Here is a 7,807-nt window from a genome sequence, read left to right on the forward strand (position 1 = left end):
CTTCCCCTTCCTGACTTTTGTCCTATTGCTGTCATATAATTCACTTTTACATGTGTCATAAATCCCATATTCTATTGTTTTAAGCAGTCAGTAATTTTTAAAAGGGATTTGAATAAAAATTATTTTCTATTTATCCAGACATTTACCATTTCCAATATCACTTATTTCTTTGTCTAGATTCTGATTTTCCATCTGGTATCATCTTTCTTCTGCCCAAAGAAATTCTTTTTAACACTTATTGTTGTGCAGGTCTGCTGCTGATGAATTCTTTCACCTTCTGTCTGTCTAAAAGGTCTTTATTTTCCTTTCTTCCTGAAGGATGTTTTTCCTAGGCCAAGATTTCCTGTATTGGTTTTTTTTCTTTCCTGTATTTTAAAGATGTTCATCTCTTTTCCTGCTTGCATTGTTTTCAACAAGTGATCTGCTGTCATCCCTATTTTTGTTTTTCTGTACAAATGTATCTTTTTTATTGGCTTCTTTTAAAATTTTCTCTTTATCTTGTTACATGTGGTTAAAAATATTTTTTTTTGAGTTTCCTTTTAGTTTCTTTTTGTGTCTTCAAGTTCACTATCATTTTATTTGCAATGCTTAAACATCAGTTCACCCAGGCCATTGCTTTCTTTTGTTTTGTTTTGTTTTGTTTTGGCATAAAGACAAACTTTATTGAGCCCCTCAGCACTAGTTCTCTTTCTCCTGTACAGTCCTGGTTCCCCGGAGACGTCCAGTCGGACGGGCAGCAATGAGACCCACTCTGCGGCCAGCAGGGACATCTCTGCGGATGGTGGAAGGCTTGCTGACGTGCCGGTGGTTGCCACCTCCAAAAGGATTCTCCACAGGGTTCATGGCCACACCCCGTACTCGTGGCCAGCAGTTCCTCTTTGCCTTACATTTGTGGTAGGGCCCGCCAGCCTTCAAGATGGGTTTGTCAGTTCAGCCACCTCCAGGAACCACACCAAGCACAACTCTGTTGGCTGAGGAGATAGATAACCTTCTTGGAGCCAGAGGGCAGCTTCACACGGGTCTTCTTGGTCTTAGGGATTGGGAGATAACGGTGGCATTGTTCCCTGATGCCTGGGCCAGCTTGCCATGGTCTCCAGGCTTGTCTTCCAGGCAGCGCATGATCGTACCTGCAGGCATAGTGCCCACAGGGAGCACATTGCCAATGTCGAGCTGGGCCTTCTTGCTGCAATACACACACTGGCCCGTGTGAATGCCCTTGGCAGCGATTAACAGCTCTATCTGCTTCTTAAACCTGTACGGAACCGGAAGCCCACTTTGGCGAGGGGTGCACCGTGGCCCGGGTAGTGGATGATGTCCTTCATGATGCACTTGTGCAGCCATGCGGCTCCGTGAAATCCATGACGCGCAGTCCCGCAGCACCCTCACGGTGCTTCACGTGCACGTGGAACACAGACCTGGTGCCCTTCCTCTGTCCTCGGATCACGCGGCCCACGAGGATGGGTCCTGCTCACGAGCGTGGCCTAAAGAGGAAACGCGGCATCTGTGAGCTGCCTTGTCTTCCGGGGTGGGGCCTGCATTTTTTTAAATATTATATTTGGTAATTTTGATTCTTGTAAGTTTGATTTGAGTATTTTAATATCAATTACGTCTCTGTTTGATTTATTGTCTGTCTTCTAGCTTCTTAAATATGTGGAATACAGTTATCATAACCATTTTAATGGTCTTATTTCCTAATTCTATCATCAGTGTTGTTTCTGGGTTTTTAGTTAATTTATTTTTATCTTTTTTTAATTATACTTTAAGTTCTGGAGTACATGTGCAGAATGTGCAGGTTTGTTACATAGCTATACACCTGCCGTGGTGGTTTGCTGCGTCCATCATCCCGTCATCTTCATTAGGTATTTCTCCTAATGCTATCCCTCCCCTAGCCTCCTCCCATCCCTTGACAGGCCCGAGTGTATGATGTTCTCCTCCCTGTGTCCATTTGTTCTCAATGTTCAACTCCCACTTATGAGTGAGAACATGTGGTTGGTTTTCTGTTCTTGTGTTAGTTTGTTGAGAATGATGGTTTCCAGTTTCATCCATGTCCCTGCAAAGGGCATGAACTCATTTTTTTATGGCTGTGTAGTATTCGATGGTGTATATGTGCCACATTTTCTTTATCTAGTCTGTCATTGATGGGCATTTGGGTTGGTTCCAGATCTTTGCTATTGTGAACGGTGCTCCAATAAATATATGTATATGTGTGTCGTTATAATAGAATGATTTATAATCCTTTGGGTATATATCCAGTAATGAGATTGCTGGGTCAAATGGTATTTCTATTTATAAATCCTTGAGGAATCACCACACTGTCTTCCACAATGGTTGAACTAATTTACACTCCCACCAACAGTGTAAAAGCATTCCTATTTCTCCACATCCTCTCCAGCATCTGTTGTCTCCAGAATTTTTAATGATCACCATTCTAACTGGAGTGAGATGATATCTCACTGTGGTTTTGATTTGCATTTCTCTAATTTCCAGTGATGATGAGCTTTTTTTCATATGTTTGTTGGCTGCATAAATGTCTTCTTCTGAGAAGTGTCAGTTTATATTCTTCTCCCACTTTTTGATGGGGTCGTTTTTTTCTGGTAAATTTATGTAAGTTCTTTGTAGATTCTGGATACTAGCCCTTGGTTGGATGGAGAGATTGAAAAAATTTTCTCTCATTGTGTAGGTTGTCTGTTCACTCTGATGATAGTTTCTTCGACTGTGCAGAAGCTCTTTGGTTTACTTAGATCCCATTTGTCTATTTTGGCTTTCGTTGCCATTACTTTTGGTGTTTTAGTCATGAAGTCTTTGCCCATGCCTATGTCCTGAAGGGTATTGCCTAGGTTTTCTTCTAGGGTTTTTATGGTTTTAGGTCTTAGGTTTAGGTCTTTAATCCATCTTGAGTTAATTTTTGTATAAAGTGTAAGGAAGGGATCCAGTTTCAGTTTTCTGCACATGGCTAGTCAATTTTCCCAACTCCATTTATTAAACAGGGAATTATTTCCCTGTTGCTTGTTTTTGTCAGGTTTGTCAAAGATCAGATGGTTGTAGATGTGTGATATTATTTCTGAGGCCTCTGTTCTATTCCATTGGTCTATATATCTGTTTTTGGTACCAGTACTATGCCATTTTGATTACTGTAGCCTTGTAGTATAGTTTGAAGTCAGGTAGCATGATGCCTCCAGCTTTGATTTTTTGCTTAGGATTGTCTTGGCTATGTGGTTCTTTTTTGGTTCCATATGAAATTTAAAGTAGTTTTTTCCAATTCTGTGAAGAAAATCAATAGTAACTTGATGACTTTTATCTTTTTTGTAGGTTGTATTTCCTTATTTATTTTCATGCTTAATAATTCTTATTGGGGTGTTAGACATTGAGAATATCACCTTCTTGAGTTCTGTATACTTTTTGTATCCTATGATATTTAAAAATTTTGTATCTTAACAATTTCAACTTTTATTTTAGATTCAGGGGGTATATGTGCCATTTTGTTATATGGGTATATTGAGTAACACTGAGGTTTGTTACTCAGTGATGATGAGTGATCCATCACCCAGGTAGTGAGCATAGTAACTAATAGGTAGTTTTCAGCCTGTGCCTCCTTCTCTCTCCGTTCTAGTATTTCCCAAGTTGCACTATTCCCATCTTTATGTCCATGAGTATTCAATATTTAGCTTTGACTTATAAGTAAGTAAATGCTGTATTTGCTTTTCTGTTCCTGCATTAATTCGTCTAGGATAATGGCTTTCAGCTGCATCTGTGTTGCAGAAAAGGACACGATTTCATTCTTTCATGGCTGCATAATATTACCTGGTGTGTATGTGTGTGTGTGTGTATAATATATTATATATGTATACGTATTACATTTTGTTTATCTAATCCACCATTGATGGGCACCTAGATTGCTTCCACAGTTTTGCTATTATAAATAGTGCTGCAATGAACGTATTAGTTTATGTGGTTTTTTTTTTTTTTAAGACCGATTTAATTTTTGGGGGTTATAGCAAGTAATGATATTGCTGGGTTGAATGGTAGTTAAGTTTTTACTATTTTGAGACATCTTCAAACTGCCTGCCACAGGTGCTAAAACTAATTTACATTCCCACCAGCAGTGTATAAGCATTTTCTTTTCTCTTCAGCCTTACTAGCATCTATTATTTTTTGTCTTTTCAACAATAGCCATTCTAACTGGTGTGAGATTTTATCTCCTGGTGATTTTGATTTGCATTTCTCTGTTAGTGATGTTGAGCATTCTTTCATATGTTTGTTGGCTGCTTGTGTATCATTTTTATTGAGAAATATCTGTTCATGTCGTTTGCCCACTTTTTAATAGGGTTGTTTCTTGTGTATTGAGTTGTTTAAGTTCCTTATAGATTCTGGATATTAGACCTTTGTCAGATGTGTAGTTTGTGAATGTTATTTTTTTCCTATTCTGTGGGTTGACTGTTTAGTCTGCTGATAGCTTCTTTTGCTGTGCAGAAGCTCTTTAGTTTTATTAGGTCCCACATGTCAATTTTTGTTTTTGTTGCAATTGCTTTAGAGGACTTACATTGCTTGCCAAGGCCAATGTCCAGAATGGTATTTCCTAGGTTTTCTCATAGGAATTTTATAGTTTGAGGTGTTCCATTTAGATCTTTAATCCATCTTGAGTTAATTTTTGTTTATGGTGAAACGTACAGGTCTATTTTATTCTTCTGCATATGGCTAGCCTGTGATCACAGCACTGTTTATTAAATAGGGAGTCCTTTCCCCATTGCTTGTTTTTGTTGGCTCTGTAGAAACTTAGATGATTTTAGGTGTGCAGCTTTATTTCTGGGTTCTGTATTCTGTTCTGTTGGTCTCCCTAGAATATTTTTGTGCCTTTTCTGGGATGTAGTTAAGTTACTTGGAAACAATTTGATCCTCTTCGGTTTTGCTTTTGAACTTTTGTTTAGGTGGCAAGGCTGCATTTAATCTAGGGTTAATTTTGTCCCATAACTGAGGCAAATCTTTCTGAGGTCTCTATCTGATGTTTCTGAATTAGAAGGTTTTCCACTCTGGCTAGTGAGAACAGGGACTATTTCCTGTTCTTGGTTAGCTCCTAAGATTGTTCCTTTTAATTCTTCCAGGTGGTTCATCTCACCAGACCTCACCCTCATGTTCTCATCAGTACTTAGCTGTAGTCTTGAGGAGGATCTTCTGCAGATTTTCTAGGTCCTCTTATTGTGTAACTCTTCTCTAAGCCTCTGCCCAAGGAACTTTAGCTCTCTTGGCCTCCCTTGGCTCTTAGTAAGGTCTTCTCAGCTCAGGCTAATTACTAAGCTTTTCTTGTGTTCCCTTTCTCTGTGTTGTGGCCTGGAAACTCTCTTAAGAAAAATACAATGAAACAACTGTAGAGCTCACTTTATTTCTTATCTTTCAGGGATCTCTGTACTTTGTTAATTAACATACAATGTTATGGAAATAAGAAATAAACTGTGATTTTCTTCTCTTGTCCAAATTCCTGCCTAAGGGGCCTGAGGAGTCAGGCCCTACAAACCATAAAATCTTATCAGAGGAGGTTTTATTTTAACCCTATGTAGCATGGTCTGCCTTCTAACCTGACTCTGGCATAACATCACATAATAAATAAGCGAAGAAATAAAAATATTTTAATCCCAAACATATTTCCTTGCCGTATCTTGAAATTGCCCTGCAGCTTTGTCTCTTGTGGGAAAAATCCACATTCTGTAGAGAATCTCCTTTCCCCTATTTTTTTCTTTTTTTCTTTTTTCATACCCAGGAGATAATCAACTAAGAACTAGACACTCTTTTACCTCTGATAAGAAACATTTTCCAACCTTTTCCTTCTGAAGTCCACTATCTGAGAGCTTCCTCTGCACAATAAAACTTTGTCTTTACAACCTTTTATTTGAACCTAAATATTTTCTTTCTATTGATCCCAGGTCTTCAGGTAAACTCAACAAATTGTCAAATGGAACATTTTTAAATCTACCTATAATGTAGAAGGCTCTGCTTTGAGTTGTCCCACCTTTCTGAACCAAACCAGTGTACATCTTAAATGTACTGCTTGATGTCTCATGACTCCCCAAACTGTATGAAACCAGGCTGTGCCCTGACCACCTCAGGCACATGTTCTCAGGATCTGCTGAGGGCTGTGTCATAAGCCATGGTCTGTCAGATTTGGTTCAGAATAAATCTCTTCAAATATTTTATGGAGTTTGACTCTTTTCATTGATAGAAACCATTGCTTTATATATTTTGTTGGTTTTTTAGTTGTTTGCAGCAGGAAGGTAAATCGGGTTCTTGTTCCTCTGTCTTGGAAAGAAGTAGAAGGCTCCCTCTGTCTTGTTTTTGAAAAGAAAAGGAAAAAGCACCCTATTCCTTTTAATATGGAAGAGAAAACCATTTCCTCTCTTTTCAATTACATTAAATGTACTCTGGGCTATAAGGGAAGTAGCACGATCATTCTGTGATGGATGTAAATGTGCTGCTTTTAGCAATATTTTCTTTCATTCTTTTGCCTTATATAATGTTAAGATAAAAGATAATGTAGGGGTTGATGGTTCAGTTTGAGGGACTAGATGTTATTCAGGAAGCTAAGTTTAGATGTTTTTAGGATAAGAATTAGACAGTCCCCAAATGCTTTTCCCCTTTGAGGCACATTCTTTGATTATACTTGTATGAATGGAGTTTTCTCTTTCTGAAATTTTAAGGATGAATGTTTCTTTATTTTAAATCACTATTTTAATCCAGATTAGTCATTTCAGTAGTCTGGTGGCAGTTTCAGTGCTCTCATGTGCTGCATAATGACGTTTCAGTCAATGACAGACCATATGTACTACAGTGATCAGAGTAATGGGCTAGACTGCACTAGATGTGCAGTAGGCTATACCACTGAAATTGCCACCACATGAGTGAAATGACTAGGTTTGGGTAGGTACACTCTATAATGTTTGCACAGTGACACAAAACATTTCTCAGAAGGTACCACTATTGATAAGCAGCGCATGACTGTAGTTACTTTCGAAAGTGGTTTGGAAGCAGCATAGATTTTTGTCTACTTATTTTTAAAAATATATGTGTTTTTTTCTAAAGCAAAGCATGTTTTACCTTATTGGATGGAGAATATCCAAGAAACCATTAGGATTTTCATATGGTTTGGCTGTATCTCCACCCAAATCTCATCTTGAATTGTGGCTCCAATAATTCCCACATGTTATGGGAGGGACATGGTGGAAGGTAATTGAATCATGGAGGCAGGTCTTCCCACATACTGTTCTCATGGTAGTGAATAAGTCTCTCGAGATCTATGGTTTTATAAATGGGAGTTCCCTGCACAAGCTCTCTCTTGCCTGCTGCCATGTAAGATGTGTCTTGCTTCTTCTTCACCTTTGTCCATGATTGTGGGGCCTCTCCAGGCCTGCAGACCTCTAAGTCCATTAAACCTCTTGCCTTTATAAATTACCCAGTCTCAGGCATGTTTTATTAGCAGTGTGAGAATGGACTAATACAGTACATTGGTACCAAGTAGTGGGGCGCTGCTGTAAAGATACCTGAAAATGTGAAGTGACTTTGGAACTGGGCAACAGGCAGAGGTTGGAACAGTTCAGAGGGCTCAGAAGAAGACAGAAAAATGTGGGAAAGTTTGGAACTTCCTAGAGACTTGTTGAATGACTTTGACCACAATGATGACAGTGATACGGACAATAAAACTCAGGCTGAGGTGGTCTCAGATGGAGATGAGGAACTTCTTGGTAATTGGAGTAAATTTCACTATTGCCATACAAAGAGACTGGCAGCATTTTGTCCCTGCCCTAGAGATCTGTGGAACCTT

General features: G+C 38.8%; 1 pseudogene; it reads right to left on the reverse strand.

Annotated features, from left to right (window-relative positions):
* Positions 1-678: 678 nt before the first annotated feature.
* LOC105722569 (large ribosomal subunit protein uL2-like) lies at positions 679-7,413 on the reverse strand (annotated as a pseudogene).
* Between the last annotated feature and the right edge of the window lie 394 nt (positions 7,414-7,807).

This window comes from Aotus nancymaae, unplaced genomic scaffold (assembly GCF_030222135.1).
Source record: "Aotus nancymaae isolate 86718 unplaced genomic scaffold, 86718_ANA_hifiasm-v0.15.2.pri h1tg000016l, whole genome shotgun sequence".
NCBI lineage: Eukaryota > Metazoa > Chordata > Mammalia > Primates > Aotidae > Aotus > Aotus nancymaae.